Source organism: Phyllostomus hastatus, unplaced genomic scaffold (genome assembly GCF_019186645.2).
Source record: "Phyllostomus hastatus isolate PE091 unplaced genomic scaffold, TTU_PhHast_1.1 phas_contig_147, whole genome shotgun sequence".
NCBI classification, from domain to species: Eukaryota; Metazoa; Chordata; class Mammalia; order Chiroptera; family Phyllostomidae; genus Phyllostomus; species Phyllostomus hastatus.
The window spans coordinates 2293372-2317774 of record NW_025333603.1 but is presented as its reverse complement, the minus strand read 5'-3'; the positions used below and the strand labels follow the sequence as shown (position 1 = coordinate 2317774).

The 24403-nt window shown below is 44.3% G+C and overlaps 1 protein-coding gene across 10 annotated transcripts in view; it reads right to left on the bottom strand.

Moving 5' to 3' along the window:
• The window catches only part of DAB1 (DAB adaptor protein 1), a 1094329-nt gene that overhangs the window by 370296 nt on the left and 699630 nt on the right, over positions 1–24403 (bottom strand). For 7 of the 10 annotated variants that reach the window (XM_045857192.1, XM_045857155.1, XM_045857202.1 and 4 more), the window contains exon 1: positions 22284–22415. The exons of 2 other annotated variants lie outside the window; for them this stretch is intronic. The gene's annotated coding sequence lies outside the window, so the exon portion shown is untranslated. Of the gene's footprint in view, positions 1–22283; positions 22416–22544; positions 22627–24403 lie in introns of those variants that run through there. One more of the 10 variants, XM_045857182.1, reaches the window with a different exon arrangement.

Below are 24403 nucleotides of genomic sequence, written 5' to 3'. Positions count from 1 at the left end.
CTGACAGAGGAGCAGGAGCTCAGCAGGCAGTGGCGAGGGAAAGGGTGGTAACAGAAACATACAGGGTTTTTAATGATGCAAGTGACAAAACTACTTTTCTCTGGTTGTTCTGGAATATTTTTCTCCCTTCTGGAAACTTGCCTGAGAATGAGTCAGTATGATAAACCTCAAAAACTTCTCCTCTACGACAATAGTTCATTCCACTTCCAACTTTTGATTTCAGAGTTTACAGGGAAATGTTTGTCTTTTCTATCTTAAAGTACAAAGCAAAAAATTTTCCATGTTTACAAGTCTGGGGCAAATGCTTCTAGCCTTTGTTTCACAACTGTGGATGTCTCAACAACACGTATGCCTGCTACTGTCAGAGGGGCCACGCACAGTTGCCGGCTCTGGCCTCGGGGACTGGCCACAGTGAGGCCTTTCAAGGCTTCCCAGGTTTCATCCCATTCCTCACGGGGCGCCCTGTTACATTTCGCTTTCTGTGTCACCGTTAGTTCCTTTGAACACTGACTTGAAGGCCGGGTTATGGTTTTGATTGTGTGTCCTTCCAATATTAAAGTCTTTCATCAGGGGAAATGCTTTCTGACTCCTGGTGGGGCTTTCATTTATAAACAGACTTTTCACAGTTCTTCCCTCTAATTCAGTCTCCAGTTTAAGCTTGAAATGATTAAAGATGTTGGCAGGAGTCAGAAATGAGAATTTTTCTTCCCTTCTTTTCTGCTTGTGGCCACCGACTCACCATGAACAGACTTCCAGCCACAGAGAACCCAAAAGGCAAAGCAATTAAGAGCAAATGGTGTGAGTGCAAGGGCTTTTCTCCATTGTAAAGGATGAGGGCCTTGTGGACGGGGACTGTACCTTACTCTTCTTTGTTTTCCTAGCACTGTGCATAGCACCAAGCCTACAGCAGGTGTTTAATATTAATAAATACCCAGTGAAAGACTACCATGATAAATGGAAGGGTGGCACAGTTTCCTGATCTCAAAATGGGACTGCCCTAATTAAGTAAAAATGTAATATTAATTCAAGCCTGAGATTCTAGGCTTGAATCATTTTGTGAGCTAAAGTAGGATACCGACAAGCACATTTACTTGGGTCACAGGCATACATGCATTAGAAGGCAGGCCAAGGCAGAAAATCTCAGTTGTGTGTACAGTGCTCATGACCTCGATGCCTCTCATCAGCTCACTGGTCTAACAAGCACAGTGCTGAGGGCCAGAATCCCATCTATATATCCTAGAATGTTAAAGGTAAAACACCTTCACTTTACAGACAGGAAAAGCGAGACTGAGATATGTAAGGTGACTTGACCAAGGTCACATACCTAGCCACCTGAATAGCTCAGGCTGAATTTATTATTGCTTCTCCATGAAAGCTGATCATTCACATTCAAGGCAGGAAAATAATATGCATCAACTCCAGCCATAATAGACCTAATGAACTCAATTAACCCCACGGTTCTTGCCTTGCAGTGAAGACCAGGCAAATCTAGGATGTCAGGGGCCAGAGCTGGAACGAGAAAGATAGCTGCTCTGAGGTGGGCAGTACTGAATCCTCAGGGCGTGGTCTGCCTTCCCAAGGCTTCGGGCACTCAAGCATGGACTGCGTGGCTGCCCAAGCACAGCACTCACTGAATTCAAATTATGGGCAGTTTCCAATGGATCAGGAGATAAGAGGGCCTTTAAAATTATCTTTTGAATTTCATTCAAACTTAAAACAGTGCTGGTGTGTGACAGCCCCAAGGCCTCACCCCTGGAGAGCTCACCTCCCTGTGTGGCTGCTGGAGACCTGAGACACCATCACTGAGAGGCTGCAAGTCCACATGAGATGTGAACAGGGCATCATGCAGCAGCATTTATTTTCTGGTTAATTTTCAACACCTGAGGTGCAGAGAATGAAAAAACAGCAGGCTTTCAGTCTATGGAGGTGTACCTAAAACCATGCTTGGCACACAGTAGGCACTTACTTAAGAGGCTGAGTGAACACAGGTTATGAAAGGTCACCTGACCTACCCATGAACTCCCCAGCAGGAAGTACCAAGCTGCGGCTGAACCTACATGTGATACTGTACGAAACAAGATTATTTAAATACCTCATGCCAATATCAGTCTTTAAGAAAAAAGCCACAAAGGATGTTTTTCCCATTGTCTCTGGTTAATAGCAACATATCTTACACTGGTCCTCGGAGACCTCCCAAGTGCGGGGCCCTAAATGATCTCACGTAGCCTGGGCTGTTTATTTGAGACACTTCTCACATGAATCCACCGCATTACCATTTAGTAATGCTGAGGAAAGAGAAGCAATCATAGCTTGTGCCCATCTAGACATATTACACAATTCTTACACAGTGCAATCACGAAATGGGATTTATTCAGTCTCAGGCACTGACGTTGATGTGGCTCAAACCTAATTTTCTAGAGGACAGCACAATTCTCATTGATTTGGGGAGATGTATTCACATTGTCTTGCTTTGCAGACTAGCTTTCCCAGAGTCCATGCAAAAACAATCTCAAAACATCAAAACACCAGTGAGAATGGTGGGAGCTCTCTTTTCTTTCTTAAAAGCACTGAAATGACCTTACCACCAAAAGGCCACATTCTGACATGATGGGAAGTAACACAGCATGGCCCTACCGTAAGGCGCTGAATAATCAGAAATGTATAAAAGGACTCCATTATGTGCATGAAATGATTTACCTCTCTACTCAACTGCAAAAATGTAGCATGTCATATACATTAAAATGAAATCTCCCTGAGAAACTACTGAATTAACTTTACATGGTGTCAGTACCTAAGCAATTTCACCACCACTATATAGGAGTTTTCCGATGTATCCATATCTGTATTTGTTTTTGTCTTTCCCTGTAAGATCTCTAAATTATGGTTGCCAAGTATGTACCGAGTGTCTCACTGAAAAATACTTTCCATATATGGATACATATATATGAAAAGGCACCTGCCCTCAAGGAGAAGACACATAAAAGCACCCATTCTGATATACAGAATCACTTGTAAAAAACATACAATAATAACAGAGATGAACAGAGCCTAGGTTGAGGGAGACTGGGAATGCTAATAAGAAAGAGAGTATGTGCAGGTAGCTCTGAACTGTATACCAATCATCAGGTATTACTGCAGATGAACAAAGTAACAGTGAGTATAAAATCAGAGGGTTACAGAGGGCAGGGATTTCAGAGATCATTCATCCAAACCGTTCTTTCTTGGTTGAGAACATGTAGGTCCTGAGAAGTCACATAACTAGCTCAAGGACACACAGGTCTTCTAACTGACCTGAAAGCAGAACCCCCATGTTCTATCACATCCTCGGCCTCCCTGCTATACAGCCCATCAGTGGTTCATTTCTTTCACCTGGACACAGGTAACTCAAATCAGCACAGGTTACTCAGCAGTGGTGACCCCAGAGTTTCAGTCCCTTTTTAATATGGAGACCTTCTCTATGACTCCAGCTGGAATACAAGAGCACTAAAAAGTGAGCAGCATTCCTGGCACTGCCTACCCCATTATACAGTAATGACTGGCTAGTTAAAAGCTGATAATATGTTAGGGCGACACAATATCTAAATTGTGGTCCCTAGCACCACTCCTGCCACAGTGAAAATGAAGTCAAAATATATAGCTAGATAAAGAAAAGGCCCCTAATTTCACAGTACAGTAGATGTTAGGACAAAAAAGGAACTTACACCTATGAGGTCAATCTCATCATCAAGTCAGGGAATACTAATTTGCTGGCATGCTTTATGCTGGAGAGTTGAAAGGGAAATGGGCACGAATGGTGCTGCTACAAAATGTCAACCTCTCTCATGAAGCTGAGCAAGAACAGTAAAAAGGAAACTGTTTTAGTCACCATATTTTATTCCACAAAGAGCTGAATCAGAAAATTGGAATATTAATAAAATATTTTACATGGATTTTGCTGATGAAATACATAGCTTCATGCTCTTATGAAGATCTGATATGTTGCAGTCACCTTTAAGGGCAGTGAATCCCTTTTTGTAATTACTAATAGGATGGTTTAATTACACACATAAGTCCCAAGATACTGCTGCAATATACCAGCTGGGGGATGAAGTGCCCACTCTAACAGATTCCTAGATTATCTCGACTCTGACATGCAAATCCTATCAGCTTTGATTCAAATACTTCTAGGAAGGGGTTTAGGCAATATATCTTTTACCTTATTTATAAAGAAAAATAATCACAATAGCTGCATCAATTTACTTACCTTGTTACCTCTCTGGGGCACACTTGCCTACTTTCTGGAGAGGAGGAATGAGCTTGTGAACATACTGTCACAAACACAGGCAGAGGAAGATCAGACAGAATCTAAACACCCCAATGCTTTTATAATTGGAAGACACATATCAGGACCATCCTCTGGATAAGGGAATGGTCTGATTCAATGATAGAAGCCTGCTATGTAAATCAATAGCAATTGACAGGACAGAAAATTGTCCTCCTCATCCAACAAAGTGACTTTCTTATGAAGAGAATCAAGGGAACCAAGAATGCCTCAAAGATACACTGCAGTGAGCATCGATCGCATAACACCTGCCCACCTGCCAAGCAAGTATTTCCCACTTTGATTTTTGTTTGGAGTATCACCTGCTTATTCCAGTTTTAGGCCATGTAGTTTAGTGGGGTTGACCTCACCATTTGGCACCTTAGGTGGCCAATGGGCATGAATTCTACCTCCCCAATCCTGACCACCAGATTGACTTACTTGGAATGAGCACAAGTCTCCTGAGAGCCAGCTCAACACCGTTCTGTAGCTCTGCTGGGTAAGGAGCTCCTTCTCCTGGGCCAGGGTTGCTATGCTAGCAGAATGGAATCCTGTATTGTTGGTGGCCGTGTTTGTCACTGCTCCGGGAGAGCTTTCTAACATGGCCAACCAGGGAAAGTAAAGCTGGCATGTAAAACCAAGGCTGGCAGGGCCCTCAGCTCTGACCATGCCTGCAGCCAGACCACACCTAGACCTGATTACTATTTGAGGACAACCTGAAGAGTCCTCAAGTAGTCAACGGCTTAAATTCAGACTTCTAACTTACCATGGTAGCTGGCATGTGAGATATCCTCTATTGGCCTTCCATCCAAAAAAAGAATGCATATACAGAAAGGGGAACTATACTGCACTGAGACTGTACACCAGAGATACGTCTGCATAAAAAACAAAATCACAGCTTGAGTCTGCTCCACACTTTGAATGAGGACAGTGTAAGCCCACGCCATGTGATGTGGTGGCCACTGGCCACATGGGGCTATTTAAACTAAAATTGAATAGTGTTACATTTTTTTAAAAAATTCAGTTTGTCAGCACACTAACTACAGTTCAAGTGCTCACTAGCCATGTGTGGCTAATTGGACAGTACAGACACAGAACATTCCCATCATTAACAGAAGTCCCAACAGAGCACACTGGCAGTATTCTGCCCACTCCATGTGTGGGGCATAGTCACTCTGGGAACCAGAAATCAAGTTGCCACAAAAAATTAAGGAATGGAAATATTCACCAAAGAATAATTTATGATAAAAAGAAAATGAGCCCTGGCTGGTGTGGCTCAGTGGATTGAATGCCAGCCTGCCAACCAAAGGGTCACCGGTTCGATTCCCAGTCAGGGCACATGCCTGGGATGTCAGCCAGGTCCCCCAGGAGGGGACACACGAGGGGCAACCACACACTAATGTTTCTCTCCCTCTCTTCCTCCCTCCCTTCCTCTCTTGTCTAAAAAACTAAATTCTAAAAAAAAAAATGGGCAACATCTTAAATACACAGAAAAAGAGTTAAATGATGATGCACGCATGTAAAGAAATATTATATAATTGTTAACTAGGACATTTAGAGAATGTTTTTGTTTTTGTTTTTTTTTAAGAGTTACAATTTTTTTTAAGATTTTATTTATTTATTTTTTAGAGAGGGAAGGGAGGGAGAAAGAGAGAGAGAGAAACATCAATGTGCGGTTGCTGGGGGCCATGGCCTGCAACCCAGGCATGTGCCCTGACTGGGAATCGAACCTGCGACACTTTGGTTCGCAGCCCACGCTCAATCCACTGAGCTACGCCAGCCAGGGCGAGAATGTTTTTTTAAAAGCTATGAGAACAATGTAAATTTTTTAAAGATTTTATTTATTTATTATTTTTAGAGAGGGAAGAGAGGGAGAAAGAGAGAGAGAGAGAAACATCAATGTGTGGTTGCTGGGGGCTGTGGCCTACAACCCAGGCATATACCCTGACTGGGAATTGAACCTGCGACACTTTGGTTCGCAGCCCGAGACAGTGTAAGTTTTTTTTACAAAAAAAATAGTATATTGATAACACAAACTCCACCAAGATGTTTATACAAAAAGAATAGAAAAATAATCATAATAGCTCATTTTTAAAATGTTTCCCATGTGCCAAGTAATATGCTAAATACTGAATAGGCATTATCTGGTTTAATCATCAAAATATTGAATAAAATAGATAATGTACTTATTTCTATTTTACAGGTGAGAAGAGCAAGAGTTGCCAACATGAACTAAAAGGAGGAGCCTGCACTGAGCCCAACGCCAGCCTGGCTGCAGGCCCCAGCATCCCATCTCTGCTGTGCCAAACCAGAGCAGGCGTGCGCCTCTGGGTAGAAACACTATATGCTACTTTTTTCTCTTGTATACTCTTTTGTATTTTCCAGATTCGGTAAACAAAAGATTATTTCTTTAAAAAAATCTGAAAGTAAAATTCATTGCATTTGACTATAATCACGACATAGCTAAAGAGAACTGCAGTCTGCAGTGGGTCCTCGATGATAAGGGGTTAATTACGAACACAAGGAGCTTTCATATTCTGCAGAAGCTTCTGCTCAAATCTAATTTCTCAAAGTATATTGCTAGACGCTAATGAAAACCCAAGGAGACACATGCATTCAGGAGATGTATAGCCAATGAATTTTCTGTTGTTTTTATAGTGAACAACTTTTTTTATATCCTACCATTTTTATGCCAGCTATGAAAAAGATAAATAAATATTTATGACATTCACTCAAATCCACAATAACTACTAAGTTGCTCATGTTCTCAGTCTGGTTTGAAATGTGCATATTTCAGGGGCTGGGAGTCCCAACCCTAAATGAGAAGGCCACAGAACACTGTCATTTACAGACCCTAAAACTACTCATTCGGCTCACTACAGGGATTTGCCTGGGGAGCAGCACAAAGCAAGCTTAATTAAGGCAGCTATAGACTTAGACCGATAACAAACCTCAGTGCTGTCCAGCAAACTGCTAAGGACACACCAGAACTGCATGGGACGCCGGTTTTACTGTAGTTTCAGCCTGTATCAGATGTGTTCGATCAGAACAACAAACAAGGTGACTGAGGAAACAAAGGTATATGAGGACCGACTTCCACCATGCAACCATCTTGCAGAAACTTTCCTTTTCTGAAAACGGCCCAATATACCGCTTGGTATATTGACTGAACATCCACTTGATGGAGATTTATGTAATCATAACGTACTAATTATAAAGAATAGGCCAGAATTCACCCAAGAGTGGTTCTTGAGTTTTGAAAAACAAAGCCCACAGACCCACTATCTTTAGCCTGCAAATGTATTTTTGTTTCTTGTCTTACCTGATTTAGTGACAATTTTTACTTTTTAATTTCTCAATTACAGCTGACATTCAATGTTATATTAGTGCCCAAGCTTTAAACAGAGGGATTTCACATTTAAAAATCAAGATTTCTAGCTGAGGACCTGGCTACTTTGGTCCAGCATTCCTATACCGCAACTATCGGCTTAGCTGAACGGGGGTTCCCCAACCCGCTCCCCCCTCACTGTTTCACTCACCAGTGTCCGCTGCATGGCACTTGTAGGCACCTGATCTTGCAGAATTAAAGTGCCTGAAAGGCCCTTAAATGTACCACATGCAATCCTCATTTCACCTAGTTAAAAATAACCATATTTCTCCTTAGACTGCTTTCTGACAAAAGGCAATAGAAGAACTGAGGGAACTGCAGAGAAGGCAGCACTAAGAAAAAGCCAGTTCACCCAGTCACAGTCTCAGGGCCAACACTGGGTGACAAGCTGTCCATGAACTGGCCCTGCTTACCTCCCCAGCCTCCCTTTCTCTGGCTCCAGTCACCCCACCATTCTGTGACCCCTTCACAGTTACTTACTGAGGACTCCCTACACCCAGAAGTCCCATCTCTATTTTCATCATGGGCCCCTGACCCAGGACATGCCTCCTTCATGCTTTCATCAATATTGCATCTTCCCCAGAAGATTGCACACACTATATAAGCAACTATAATTTCTGTCACACTTACCCTATAAGCCTGGCACAGTACCCAGAATATAGTTATTGCATAAAAACACTCACCCGCAAATTTCAAGTCGCCTTCAAAATATTTAACTTAGATACTGACCCTTCCTTACCCTGGCAAAATTTATCTGTCTTATTTTTTTTCACTTCAGCTAGTACGTTTTTGGTTATACTTAGCCATTGCATGATTATCTGTTTATTTGTGCTTCTCAGATTGATTCTAGATCTCAAGGAGGGAGCCTGTGTCTTCTTAATGGCTATAACCATGGAGCCTACCATAGCTCCAGTACCTGTAGGGGCTCAATAAATGAGTAAATAGATGAAATGATAGAGCACAAAGTCCTCTCCCATAAATTACTCCTTGTAACAGACACAGAGGCACCATTACCTCCTCATCACCATCACCGTGACCCTCAGCCTCACTACCATCATTCCCACCAGCATCACCGTCTCCATTAGACAGAGAGCAGAAACCCAGTGCGCACAACTCTCTGTAAGGAGCCAGGGTCCACATGCCTGCCTCTGTGTCTAATGCAGCTGCAGTGCAGCCAAGGGGATGGGAAAGATCAGCATCCTGACCATTGCAATCATTCTTCATGTTGCCACCCACTCTTTCACACTCCCCCAATTTAAAAATAAAATCAAACAATTGCTTGTTTAGATCATGTCCAAGACAAAGCTGCCATCATATCAGCAACCTGTAATGCACCTAGAAGGTAGCTAGATGAATAATGTATGCATAATTCAACTCCAGTAGTGGCATGCCTGGTGTCTTCACCTACAGAGCATAGCTCATATCTTCTTTCTCTGGAGTTTTCTGTAAGTTATGGATTAATAAACTTTCCCTAAGAATGCAACTTTATTAATCTTACAAAATATTCAGAAAAGGAAAATATTTTATTATGCCCATCTAAAGTGAATTATGATAAACCAAGTCCCCAGCGTGGGGACAAGAAATAAAGTTGCTTTCTGCAGGAAATTGTGTGTGTGCGGTGCTGGCTTTTTCCCCTCCAGTCAGATCTGGAGTAGACACAATAGCAAACTGTATCCTGACCTGTGAAGACAAGAGAGGCCACCAAGGTCACAGCAAACCATGACCCAACTTCTGAAGGAAGTAAGAGAAAATTAGCGTAGGGTGGCATCAGTTCAAGATCCTCCTTCTAAAACTGAGGTCGGGGGGAAGGGAGACACAGAGAGCCGATGTCTGTCATCATTCAAGTCTGAATTCTCTTCGTTATACTGAAGTGTGTCCTTTCAAGGGGACTGCCTGTGTGACTTCCTGCAACCCATATCACGTGTCTGCAGGTGGAGGGGTGAGGCAGAAAGAACCGCCCTAGGTGCCACGTCAGTGTGCACCCAGTACAGTTCTCATTGTGTTGCAGGTGTTACTTCTTCTGATTTATGAAACAACCCTGTAAGAACTCATTTTTCCAAATTGAGACTGGGAGTTAAGGGTCTCTGCAATGGTCACCAGGTTAGTTATTGGCTAAACTAAGCCATGGTTTTACCATCTGTAAAATGGGGATAATAACACCCACCCTGTCTATCTGACTCTTCTCAAGATCAAAGGAGAAGATACTTGAATGGTTCATGTGTGTGTACATGCATGCACACACACACAAAATGCTACAGAAATATGAGATGCCTAGAGTGCAGATCCAGCCATACATGCACCTGCTGGCTTCCTTTATTCCATCTAAATGTCAAGCATTTCAATGTTTGAACGAACCAAAGATTCAGACCTGAAACGTCATTCACTGCAAAGAGGAAAGAAATGGTTCCAGCTCCCTTATTAACCCCTTGGTGCCCCTATGTCCTTCGTGCCAGGCCTCCAACCTAAGCCAAGTATCCCCTTTCACAGAACCAGCAGGCTGTTCTGCCAGGCTGCAGGGGCAGGTCCAGCTCAGTGTCCCGTGATTCCAGAGAAGGACTGCCCCAAACCAAGTGCTTATGGGGCCTGTTTCCATTCACTCTCCCTCTGTCATGTTAAAATACAGGTTCACAATCCCATATTCAAATTCACTTCATCTGATGTGTTAAGAACACAGATTCTATTTTGCATCTTAGAAAGGCAGCACACCCTACGCCATACACCTACCTTTGATTTGTAATATCTCTTCATGGGTTTGGGGTGACACCCTGCAATCAAATTCATTAGTGCTTCCTGAGCCATATATATGACTATTTGCACTCAGAGAGATCAATAAGATTTTAAGTAGTCTCATGAAAGTTCAGGTCAGATCAGGTCAGGTATTGCCACTGAATGAGTTCTAAAAAATAAAAAAATTAAAAAAAACACCCTGAGTTCTCAGAGGCCTTCAGATTTTGGAATTGTAGAAAAGGAGAGACTGTTCGGTCCTACTTCTAACAGACGAATCACCAGGCACCCAGCACTGAAACACCTCAACCTGGCTGGACAGAGATTACTGCCAGCAGAGTCCCTCTCACCTTTCTGCAAAGGGAATGGGGTGGGCTGGGGTGGGGGTAGAGGGAAGCAGAAGAATAAGTGTTTTACCTCATTGTTATCCTGTAGTCCTGCAATACTAGCAAACATTTGTGTCAGAGATTTCTTTTCCTGGCACATGAACTAGTCCTCTGCCTCCTGGTCCCTTCCCCTCTCTGTTGAGTGTGGCAAGAGGCCCACCCCAACAACATTTCCCAGGCTCCTTAGCCAATGACTTCTAGTTAGATGCACTCAATGGGAAAGACTGGTGGGAGATGGGGAGGAGAATCTAGGGTCTCTCCCCTTCTCCCTTCCTTTCTGCTTCAAGACGTCATCCCCAGAATTGGCCAAGGCTGCACTGAGGTTCCGGCCCATCCTTGTGGTTCCCTGTGCAGCCTCTGCTACCCTTCCAACAGCCCACGCGTGGGCTCTGGTAACACTATACCCTCCCTCAGTGCCTGCAGATCTAAACCCAGGTAGGCTACTCTCAGTCCTTGGTTTTGTTGTCATACTTACTTTCAGCTCTTCCAACACCTCCTAGCAAGTTTTCTGCATTGAATCCTTCCTATTAAGTGACCTGCGTGTGTCTCCTGACTAGATTCTCACTGATACAACATATATCGTTAAAATGATTCCATTCTGCTTGGGCAGCATGGTGTGGCTGGTGTGGGTCTGGGTGTGTTGAGCAATAGCACAGAGAGGCAGTCTGAATCCCTGACACACACTGGTTGGCAGAGTTTCCTCTTTCGGATGTAATTTTAAATCAGCCGCAGACAGTCCACTGTGTGAAGAATTGCCCATGTAAAACACTTCTGTTACTATGGGATTTGACAAAAACTACAGAGTCCACCTCCTGACCCTCCCCAAACCCTTCCTGCTGCACGGAAATGATGCGTGAAAGAATACAGGGGACACAGTGCATTCTAGAAACTGTCAAATTATGCTATGAACCTTTAGGTTGAGGACCCTTTTTCTGTGGTTGATTTGATAAAACTGGAAGGAAACAAGGAAGGGAGGAAAGGAAGAGAGGGAAGGAGGACAAAACAGAAAAGACACAGTTTTGGAATAAAAGGACCTAAAAACATGTCCCAAAAGGTAATGTTTAAAATTATAACAGAAAGCACTAATTTCATTTTCATAGACTCAAAATAGTTCACTATAGGGACCCTCTGACCTCCACTGCAAAGGAACCATGGTGGGCTTTAAACACTGAAGGCAGCAAGTGGTTAAGGTGAACTTCCTCACATAGCAAGCATGCGGGGCATGAAGGACAAGGCCACAGCCCCCCTAGGGACTCCCTGTCTTCAGAAGGCAGCACAGTAGCCGGCAAGGAGCAGAACAATTGAAAGCGTAATGAAGTGTGGTGTTTCACAGAGGCTGGGCTCAGGAAGCCTGAGAAAGACACATATGTCTGGAAAAAGCAGGCAGAAGGAAGCAGCAAACTTAGATGAAGCCTGTGTGGAATGGCTTTCATTTATTTATTTTTTTTTAAAGAAGGCCATGTTAGTCCAGTTTTCAACCCGCCTCCTCCCAGCCATGTTGATGTGTGGCTCCTCCGTCAAGACTCAGCTCTCCACTGACACATTTCAGTGTATCTTTGAGTGACTCTGCTCTCAAGTGTATCCAGAATGACATCTGGCCCCACAGCTATGAACCCACATATAGAACAAAGAGAAAATATATAGTGTTATCAAATTAACCAAGTGGTGTATCCCCTAATCTTGCTTTCTATGAGAGATCCTCTTTTATACCAACCTAAACTAGTACGATATATACCATCTTCATTCCAGAAAATACAACGAAACCCACTGACGACAGATAGGAGAGAATGGGCACAGAGGTAGACCACTTGACAATTTGAAATTTTATCAACATTGATTTCATAGGGGTAACTTTCGGAGAGAAATAAATGTCTATCTTACATCCTGAAAAATAAATATTATTTGAATGAGAAGAAATAAGTGGGAGTGGGCTTATGAAAGAACTAGTGCCGTAAAGAATGAGGGCGGGGGAGGAGTAGGAGGAGGGAGGGAAGAGGGAGTAACTGACCAGTCGTCATCAACAACACGTGATCCCACAATCGGACATCTCTCCCATTATCCCTTTTTTTACAGATATGTTATAGTTTCTGTGCATAACGGTCCTTCCTCAAGTGAAAAGTGCTTCCAGTACTCCACTGCAATGTCATCACAGTACATCTGAAGGTTTTAAGTCAACACGAGGTGGAAAGAGCATTGATGTGGGTGCAAGGGGACCTGGGTTCTGTTCCTGCTCAGCTTGATGACCTGGACACGTCTTCATGTGTCCTGACTGCCGACTCCCATGTCAAAGTGGGAATAACACTCACTGACGTGAGAGAAGCCTAAAAAGTCCAATTAGACTGCAACTACCAGCCAAAATTTGTCCCTCAGGCAGCCCAGTTACTATGGCCAGCCTACAGTGCTGGGCCAGTGTGTCTGGAGCCAGCTCTGGCTCCCAGGCCCCAGCTCATGTTAGGTCAGACAGGGTGTCTGACCAGGAGAGGCCTGTGCCACCTGCGTGCATCTCCTCAGTCTCCCAGGGGAAACCAGAGATGTCTTTCAAAGACTTCTGCCAACTGAACCAGGTGACTGGCTGCTAGTTGGACTGATCACACCCTCACTAGCCTCATGTGTCACTTCTGCACTCCCACAGGCCCACTGGGACAAAGGACATCATCCCCTACGCCGTCAGCCTATAAAGGAAGGAAGTGATCCAATCAAGAGCGGTGCTAGGCTACCCACAACCTTTTCCTCGAGGCTGTTCTAAGTATCAAATGAGAGCTTGTAAAGCACCTAGTGCTCAGTAAGCACTCGATAAGCACGAGTTTCTGTCCTCCCGTCCTAAACCCCACCATCCAAAATAACAAATGCAGGTGGAATGTGAGGAAAACTAACATATAATTAAGAAATACAATTTTTAAAGATAGCATTTACAATAGCAACTAAAATATATAAAGCACCTGGAAATATATTTAACAAAAGTGTATATCTTTATGAAGAAAATTATAGTATGTATTGAAAGACAGTTATAAATAAGAACTAAATAAATGGAGAGAAGTATTCATGAGTAAAAATACTCAATATCATAATGATGTCATTCTTCCTAAATTAATCTCTAAATGATGTTAACTCCAAATTTCAAGAGTATTATTATATAACTTTAAAAGATGATTATAAAACATATATGAAAGACAAAAGGCCAAGAAAAACCAACACATCTTTGAAGAATGTTGTAGGGAAATTGTCCAGCCAAATGCCAAGGCTTATTATAAAGCCATAATAAAGAAGTGTGATTCAGGCAAAAGAGTGGACAAAATATATATATGCCTAGAATCTGATCCCAAGTGCCAGGATGATGATTTTTTTCCCATGTGGAAGACAATCAGAACCCGTTCATGCCTCACACCACACACACGCAGACATTCGCATGTCCACCACCCACATGGACTGTGGATCCTAAGTGAAAGGCCAAACAATAAAGCTTTTAGAAGATAATAAAAAGGAATATCTTTAAGACATCAGGGTTAAAAAAAGGTTTCTTAAGCAAGACATAAAAAGTACTAAACATAAAAGAAAAGATTGATAAATTCAACTGCATTAAAATTAGGAAGTTAGATGGCAGAAGGCTGGCAGGAATCCAACTTCTATGTGGTCTGTGAATGCATTCAGCATCCCAAAGGAATAAATTACAGTAACCTTTTTGCATTCACAGGAACTATGTTCCAGTGATACCACAGCTGGGATTCAGCACACGGGTAGCCCATCTTCAACTCCATCCACAGTTGGATTATTGGCATGTATGGTTTGAGTATATTTGATTGTATTTTATACTCAGAACTTTTGTGAGCATGCGATACTGCTCAGAACGTGTCCCACAACTCAAGACTGGCACCACCACATGTCACCATCAGTGTGTGGGCATCACTGGGCAATCACAGGGTATGGCATGGCCTGGCTCCTCCTCCTTACCCTCTGTGCAGTGCTTGCATTCTTTCTGATCATTCGCACCCAAACTTAATGCTCTTTCTGCTCTCGCTGGGATTTTAGTACTGCTCCCCAAAACACAGGAGAAATCAGTACCAGTGAATCAAGGGCAGAAACCCTCAGGGTAGATTCTTGGCAACGATCAACTTCAATCCCCGTGGGAAAAGTGAATCTACTGTGTCCCATAATGACCATTATTTGGGACACAAAGCCTCTCACGGGGAGCCTGGAAGTCTTCCACTTTCTCCTCTCATTCTTTCTACCATGCATTCCTCTGCAATCTTCAAACATTCATTCTAGATGTTGACATGTACACAATAATATATGATAGGGTAGGATAACAGAAAAGGAAAATGCCATCCAAATATGACACGTGTTTTAGATTATGTGAGCTTTTTCAAGAGGATATCCCTCACGTCTATCAAGAGAAATGCTTGTGTTGATATGAGAGTGCCTAATTGCAACACTCTGTTCCTGATAATAGGTTATTTCTCAGGGACCCTGAGGATAGGACCCTCAATGTATTTAGTGTCCAGGTACTGAGTAATTAATTAGCACTGCAATTCACAATTTTTCTTTTTGATCGAAAGCATTGACATGTATCATCTTGTTCTGTAATGGAAGTAGATACCTCCACTGAATCAGCTATTTAATAGGTCAGACTCAGGTAAGTAGTTATTGTCAATGATTCTAAAGATGTCAAGAAAACACAGATGTGGCTTTCAACAGATGACTGTTACTATTTATTTCCAAGTCCAGATTAAAAACTAAAGAACTGCAACAAAAAATATGTTTTCAAGATAGCTGATCAGAGAATTTCAATACTGTCAAGGGATAACAATTTACCCCAATCTTTTTATCCACATGAACTTAATGAACCGCATCAGACTACACACATTTAATTCAATTCAACCCAGCAGAAACTTATTGAGTATCTACTACATTTCAGGGACTGTTGTTAAAAGGAGAAGCTACATTTCCTTCCCCTAAAGAACATATAAGTGTCCTTTTTTTGGACATTTATTACATAAAATACTATTTTTCCTGATTACCTCTGTCATGATGAGCTATAAACTGGATGAGAATATAATGGGATTCTTTTTAAGTTCATCCTTCTGAAAAGTATGTTCAAAAGAAACATATGGAATGACAAACATCAAATTTAGGATAGTGGTTACCCCTGGCAGGCAGGGAGGAGATGTGATCAGGGAGAGGTTGCTAAGGGGCTTCAATTACGTGGCTTTACTTTTTAAGCTAACTGGTAGGTACAGAGGTTTGTTTTGGGTTTCTTTTTTACAGTATTGTTATTTATATCTTTATATTTGTTGAATATACTACATTTCAAATCACACATATTACTTTCATGATAAAATTAAATGTTCTTCCTAAAAATAAATGATTACCTACAAATATTTCCTCTAATCTATTTCTTAAGATGCTGCGGGGCGGGGGTGCTTCTTGAAATCAAAGGTTCTATGGCAAATAAGTTTGGAAAATGAGTGTCTTTACTGGAGGAAATCTCTGAAGCTCTAATACGTCAGTAAATACCAAGTCTTACTTAGAGTAGGATCTACGACCCAGCACTTCATTGAGTATTTTTAAGCACAGAATGTTTTTCCCTTTGAATGCTCTTCCTTTGAAATACAGCCATCTTGGGGAACACTCATATTTCCTAGAACATAGTTTTGGAAAATACCGTATAAAATCATCCATTTCAGGCACATACTCTACATTATAGACACAACCAGCTATGCCCAACTCCACACAAATAATGAACTTGTGTGCCCCCCTGTCTTTATCCATGTAATTCTTTCAGTCTGAAATGCCTCCCCCCTGAGAAACTCCTGGTCACCCTTCCACTTCCAGCTGAAATGCAATCTCTTCCTCGATAACTTCCCCAAGCTTTCCTTTCTCCAGATGGAACAAATGACTCCTCTGGAAGCTTCCGGTGCTGTGCAGGTATTTTCTGTAGCACATCTAACACTGAAGCAGTCATTCATGCAGGAAGCCAGGTGCCTAGATGGCAGAGGTTGCACCTTTGCATTTTTGGCACCGCTCATAATGCGCAGCACCCTAGCCCAGGGCCAGAGTCAGAGTCAGAGTCAGACAAGGTAGGTGCTCAGTAAACATGTGTGGAATGGACATGGATGTGATGTTTGTGTGCATGACTGAAGTTGACTTCCTCAATTTCCTGGACACTCTCAATGCATCCTCGTAACTTTTCAGTCTCTGTTGTCAATCAACAACGTCAACAAAAAGACAAGAATAACAATGACGACTGAGAGACAAACTCTGCAGCAGAAGCAAGGAGAGACAAAGGAAGGCAAAGGAATGGCCTAACTGATGGCTAGTGAACAGATAAATCATGAGTCCAGTGAAGAATCAGAAAGACTGACCATCAGAGAGAAAGAAATTGGTATGAAGCTCGCAGCCAACACACAGGTTGGTAATACTGCAAGACTGACTGCAGGCGGTCAACACAGCTGACCTTGATTCACTCTGACCTTGTCACCCCTGTCTGAGAGGGCACTCCTCTAGTTTTTACTCCTTAAGCTAAACAACCCTTCTCCGCCACCACAAAACTTTTATCATTTTAGCTGTGACTTCTATTCAGCAGAATTTTATTTCTGTTTTCCTTTCTCTTTATGAGAATCCCCCACTGGCATTGTAGATTGGCTGTATGTCAGGTTCAAGTAAAATAAAATAATAATAATAAAAGCAAGCTGGCAATTTCTTTCCAATAGAATATGCTGCATATTTCATGAACTAGAAGCCAGAGGAGTTTTGTGATTCCTGAAGCAAAACCTTTTCATAGCTGAGGACTAAATGGAAGAAATATACAAAGAGCATCTCGTAGAAGAAGAAATCTGATCATTTGCTCTCCAACCTAAGGGAAGTATTCAAGTGATTCATTGACTTAATGTTTGTTTGCTTGTTTGTTTTAACACAGGTTCCTATCCTGATACACATTTCATAGACTGAGTTTAGCGCTAGTTTTCATGTATATAAATGTACTGCCAGAAGGGGGGTTTCCTTTTCTAACTGGATATTCATTTTTCAGAACAGAACATCTGGCTAGCTCCTGCTCTGAGCCTGACTATACCTCCCCACCTCCAAGTTTTATTTATATTTTCAAGCCACTTCTTTGTCCCGGTATTAAGAGGCAATTTGGGCCTGAGGAAGGAGCACTGGACAAAGAGTCCAATAATTCTGTGTTCTGATAGTGCCTCTCAGGTGTAAACTTACGTATCTCCCCAAACCTGGTTTGTTTTCCAATCTGTAAATTGGGAGAGTTGACTAATCTGCTTCTAGAATTCAATCCATTAAACGGTCATTTTATTTCTCTGAAAATATTGCTGAGAAGTACAATGGCATCGAGACTTAAGCATGGTGTATGTCACAATTCCTTTCACAAGGAGGAAAAATGTCCAAGAAAATATTTCCAATATGCTAAACAAAACTTTTGCCTGAAATGCCAAAATATATCTCTATTATGTACCCCCTGGTTGTGGGGGGGAGATACTATTAGGATGCTTAAGGCTCAGGATATTAATGACAAACAACATTTTATTAACAAAGGGAAAGACTTTCATCTGAATTGAAGGTAATATTAATAGCTAAGTAGCATTACATGCTAGATACTATTCTAAACACTTTGTGTTAAGTCCTCTAATCCCCACAACAATCTTTGGGGCCGGCACTGTCATTTCAGTGTAAAGAAAACTGAAGCACAGAGAAGTTGAATAAGTTGGTCCTGGCCACACAGCTGGCAGGGCTGGAGAAGCTGAGGTCTGAACCCAGGCAGTCCAGCGCCACGTCCAGACTCCTAATCACCTGTTACACCACTGTTTCCCACTAAATGTTACAAATTTTACAGCCCACATGGGAGATAGCCGAGATCACCTCTCCACTCAGAGGAAGCATTATACAGTGAGTAGGGCAGATCTTGGAATCAGAATGCTCATATTCAAATCCTAGTTCTATACCTTCCTAGCTGAGCGACCTTGGGCCAACTCTCTCTGTTCCCCAGTTTCCTTATCAATTAAATGGATGAGAATTAGAAATATACACTTTAATTTATTAAAAAATAAATACATGCAAAATGCTTGAAAGGGTAACTATTAATAACTACTCCATTAGGGTTAGTTATTCTTGTTTTTACTAATAAGGGAAGTGATTTGCCAAACATGACAAAGTTGGAAAGTACCTGAATTAAACCTTGGCCTTCCAATTCCAAATGCCATCCTCTCTCCAGAGCAGAATTCCATGCTCTCTGTTGCTAAAAGTTGCCCTTCTCCTGAAATTCTGCTATGTGCTAAAGCATTCAACCAGACATTTTCTCCTATAAAATCGCTCAAAGACTCACAAGATAGACAATATTGCCCCTGTTTTGCAAATGATGAAACAGGTTCTGAGAGTGATTTATCCGAAATCACTCTAGCCTAAATAACATTTAAAGTTCCTGACAGCAGCCTTCAATTTATGCATTTTTTAAAAGTGCCATCTAAAAGACATAAACTGTGATTTTTCTCACTTTGTTAGCTTTATTAGTTTGAGAGAAGGATTAAATCCCAGCAAAAACAAAATGTTTGACTTGAGTGAATTATCAAAATAAAATGCTGCCTCAATTACATTCTTCATTTGCCTGCAGGGTGGCTCCAGGCATCCAAAATCCACCAGCTGCAATTTGCAAGATGGGTACTATCAGGTACCATGCCAAACACCCACCCATTTCAGAAAAACTACTTTGGAGGGCAAAGAGGAGTGAAGCAGCATATTCCTCTTTGCTTCGGGAGGAGAAAATGAACAATAAGTGATACCATCTCTTCCTGGCAGCCTCACACAATGGTATGTCTTGCAAATGAAACATACTGTGAAACAGCTTGAGAGATGAGCTTCATCAACAATAAGTAATTTTTATTCAGATTTTATTGTTGAGTACAATGAACATGATTAAATGTTTCAGATATGCCTATTCAGACCTTAAGCAAACCACCAAAAAAAAATCCCTACTAAAAAAGCCATCTTCTAAATCTGCTTTAGGAAGGGCTTTAATTGCCAACTTGATGTGTAGAACTGAGTTCCCCCTTTTGATAACTGCACTGTTCCCAAGAAGATAGTAACACATTTGTACTTCCCACCTTGGTCTTTTCTCTCATCCCTTCGGATCCTCTCAGCGTTGCCAAATAGTTACAATGTCAGTCTTTCAAATCACTGCATTTTGAACTTCCTAAACCTTTAAGAGGGCCTCTGTGTGTGAAAAAGAACAATAGCCCTTCAAAAGCCATGTCTGTGAGTTCTTCAATACTCCATTTGAATGCTGGGGTTTCAATCAAGGACATCAGCAGACAATTTCTGATTGCTTAGAAGTTGACTTTTATACAGCTTTGATTAGGTCGCCCTTCTCAATAGGAAATCAAGAAAATCCTTGATGCCTTTTAGATTCCAGAATTGTCACCAAGCCTTGCCAGGACAGGAAGTGAAAGAGATGGGGTGGAGCGGCGGGGTGGAGCGTTCCAACGCCAGACAACTTCGCCTTCCCCCATCTATCTTCAAGCCTCTGCAATTCAGGGTTCCAGCAGAATCACTCATAGTCGCTGAGATGATAAAAAACAATGGGTGCTAATTCAGGGGGTGGGGATGGTTTATAATGCTATGGATTTCCCAAAGACCTATAATTGGTGCATAAATGTACAAACGTGAACAAGATAATTAGGGGGTTCTGAACGTAAGCTACCTTTAATTTGTATGATTACTTAAAAACACGTTAAGTGTTATGAAGTGTCAGCGGAACCCCAACAAGGCCTTTATTCAAAACCATAAACATTGTTAAAGTGTATCGAAAGGGCCAGTTGGAGAGGAGAGGAGAGGAGAGGAGAGGAGAGGAGAGGAGGGAGGAACAAGGGACGGAGGGAGGATCCTCGTTCTGGGGTCCCAGCGACTGGCTGAGAGCTGCGTTGTAGCTTTCATCTCCGAAGACCCACCCGTCCGCCCCACTCTGGGGCAGCAAAAGGCGCGCTCGCTTCCACAAGCTTTCCACTGGCCTCTCTTTCTAAAGGAGATAAGCCCAAGCGTGCGCCGGCATGCAAACACACTCGCAGACACGGACCCACGCGGGCACGCGGCACGCACCCCACCCTCCCGACACCCGACGCAGCACACAGACGCCCGCGCCGGGGCGCTCTCCCCTCCACCCACCCGCCTAACGCTGAAAATCCAGTGGGAGCCAGACCCGGGTCGCCAGGCGCCCCGGGCCTCCCCGCCCCCACCCCATTCCTTTAGATGCTCTCAGTCCAGGCGGAAGTGCCCAGGCAGACCCCCAACAATGAAGACTTGTGTGATGCAGTTGGGGGTGGAGGGGAGTTTACAGTGAGTGAAGCCTACACAGTCCGGCGGGTCCGGGAGGGTGCTAAGCAGGAGCTAAGCGGCAGCAGCCGAGAGAGTCAGCTTTCCCTGGCGCAACTCCCTTGCGTCCCCCATCTCCGCGCTAGGTTCAAGAGCACCACCAAAAAAAAAAAAAAAAAAGACGCTTTAAAAAGTGCACAGAACAGACGCACCCTCCCACCAGGCGTCACAATAATACTTCGTGCGACGCAGGCAGCGGGAAGAGAGTCCCGGCTGCAGCCACCACCGACGTTTTGAAATTTACTTTATATACCCGTCCAATGTCCCCTTCCTGCTGCTGCGACACAACCTCCCCCATCTCTAACTCCCTGCCTCCAGATTTTCTCTTTTCTGGCTTCTTCATAGGCCAAACCAAGGGGATTTAAAAGTTTCACTAGGGCGGGGGAGCGGGGAAGGAACCGAGCTCTGCGTGACAAGTACGGCTGTCTGGTCCGGAGCTGAGAGGAGCCGGAGGGGCGGGCTGGGGAAGCGACCTGTCGGGGTGGCGGGGCGATTGGGGTGGCATGGAGGTAGGGGCGCGACAGAGAACTGAATCGGTGGAGGACCCGTAAAGGGCTAGGGTCGGAGGAGACGCGGGGTGTAATTCTGATGGTGTCTGCGAAAGGAGAGTGGTTCCTGAGATAGTGAGATTGATCTGGCTTTTCCATAATTCGGGGCAGAACCGCAGCGCTGCCGAGGTGCACAGAAGTGAAAAGCGGGCCCGGCCCGGGAACGCTGCGAGCGAGGCAGGGAGAAGGGCTCGGGAGTATCGGGTAGCTTTTAGAGTGAGAGGAGGAAGGTACATGGATGAGTAGAGCCGAAAGCCCAGGAGGAACAGGGGTGCAGGAGGTCCTGGAGACGGGCGTTTGGGGTGAGCAGGTCTGGAGAGAGGACCGCGAGTTGCCAGAAGTGAAGACATCAGGGGTTAGGGGGAGCCCAACAAGAAGACACAGAGGTCGCCCCTTCCCCCCAGCAAGTGGAGGAAACCTGCAGTCACCGTCCCCGCGGCACCCCTAGCCAAACTCCTAAGAGAGGCGCTCCAGGAGCCTTCCTCCGCGCCTGGGGGCTCCAGGTTTCTGGCGCCGCGTCCCCGGCAGGCACCTGCGAGCGCTAAACTCCTGTCCCCGCCGCGCCTCACCTCGGCTCGCCACGAGCATCCTCCTCCTCTGTCGCAGCCGCCCGGGAAGCGGCACCCCATGCCCGGCGGGCGGCGGCACTCAGGCGCGCTCTCCAGCCCGGGGAAGCCCTGGCGAGCGCAGAGCTGGGTCCATCCTCCCCGAGAGCCACGGCCGAGCGTCAGAGCAGGGGGAGGAGACCTCCCGGCGTGCAGACCCGCCTCCTCCCGCAGCCCCCGCCCCAACCACCCCGACACCCGCCGGGGCCTTTTGGAGATGCTCACCTGCTGACTCCCCAGCCGCCGCCTCCTAGGCGCGCCCCTTGCCCGGGCCTGGCGGCTCCTGCTCCCGCTCCCGCTCCCGCTCCTGCCCGGGCGCTCTCTGCGCTCCCAAGCGCACTCCGAGAGCTTAGCGGAGTCGCGGCGGAGAGGAGGAGGAACAGCTAGCCAGCCAGCAAGCGGGGGCGCCGCGGTTCGCAGTCGCCCCTCTGGAGCCCTGGCGCTGACTGCCCATCCTGGTTCCCCGGAGAGGGAGAGCCAGCAGACAGCACGGGGCCCCAGCCCCGGCTGTGCGGGCGGGGAGAGTGTAAGGGAGAGAAGGGGAAAAGCTACCAGACTAGGGGTTCACAAAGTATCCCGTGTTTTTGTCACCATCACCCTAGCCTGGCCCCCCTCATTTTTCTCTGGAGACTATTCTTCTATCTAAGCCTCCCAGCAAATGCACACCCAACTATCAGGAGTGCCAGAGGGCAAAAACTAAAACGGAAGTCCAGCGAGGGCTTGTTGCCCCCACGCCCCTTGGCAGGAGGGGGCGCTAGCTCCCAGCGGCCAAACCTGGTTTGGCAGCTCCGGTTCACACTGAGGCTTACCGGGCTAAATTGGGCGGAGGTTGGGGAAGGACTGCACCTGACCCGTTTTCAGCGGCCGTAGGAGGGATTCTTGCTCCTAACAGTGTGCAGTTAAACCCCAGCTCTTCCTCTTCCCCTCCAGCTCCCCACTCGCTTTCTTAGAATGCCTGGGAGAGGACAAGCCTCAGATTAAAACAGGAGCAGAAGGCCCCAGCTCCCTACTTCTGGTCCTAATTTACAAAGATCCAATAAATGGTAGAAAGCATTGTGTCTGTAGAGGATGCTTTTCGTACCCTGAAACTAGAGTCAACTCCAGTAAATGCCTGTTGTCTATACTGGCCTCCAGAAGCCAAAATGCCAGGTGTGGGAAGGAAAAAAAAAAGCAAATCAAGGGCTGCCCACTGGAGCAGGGAGTGGAAAAAGAGACAGGCAACAACAGTTCCTTAAAAAGTTTATTTTCATCCTTTTTTAGGGGCCACATTTCTGTCCTCCAGCTGCGTAATAATAAAGCTAATGTGGTAGATTTGAGTTTTGTGGTTTTTTTCCCTCATAGCTTTTGTCATTCACCCATGAAAATTTAATGAAGCATCTAGGGTTATTACTTCCAGAGTCAATGGGCTAAAAATATTTAGCCTAATGCACTCCTTGTGTAGCCAATAGGTCCGTGGCTGGTACACACAAAGTCATGGAGAGACCCTCCCTTTTTCCACAAAATTCACGACCCATTAAACTTATTCCGTAATAACAGCTTCTGTACAAATGGAGGCACCAGCAAACGGAGGCTGTCATGCACCTCCTGAAAAGATAGCAATTTACACAGAATCAAGAAAAATGTGTGAGGTCACTGGCAGGATGCAATCTTGGGAGAACAGTTGATCAGAGGAAACTCCCAACTAGGCGGGAGCAAGGTACCCCTACCCCCCCATAGACTGTTTCTATTTACTTCTGGGTGTGGCCAGTGAATCTAATGGTGGGGACCAAAAACTGGCTCAAGCCTCTCCAACTTTTCCAAAGTGTTGTAGACAGTGGCTAGAGTTGCCAACAAACAATGAAGATTTGTTTAATGGGAAGTTCAGGCTCACCAGGCAACTCTGTTAATAAAGATTAATAAGTCATTTCAGTTTTCTCATCTACAAAGACAGACCTCAGGAATCTGAACTCAGTACAAAGATAACAGGGGACATTGACAAATCAGGAAGACTTGGTCAGCATAAGAAGAAAGAGTGTAGAAAACTCTCATGCACTTCAGGTGGCTGGGGTAAATGGAAACTTAGGTCATCAAACATAGGTCCAGCT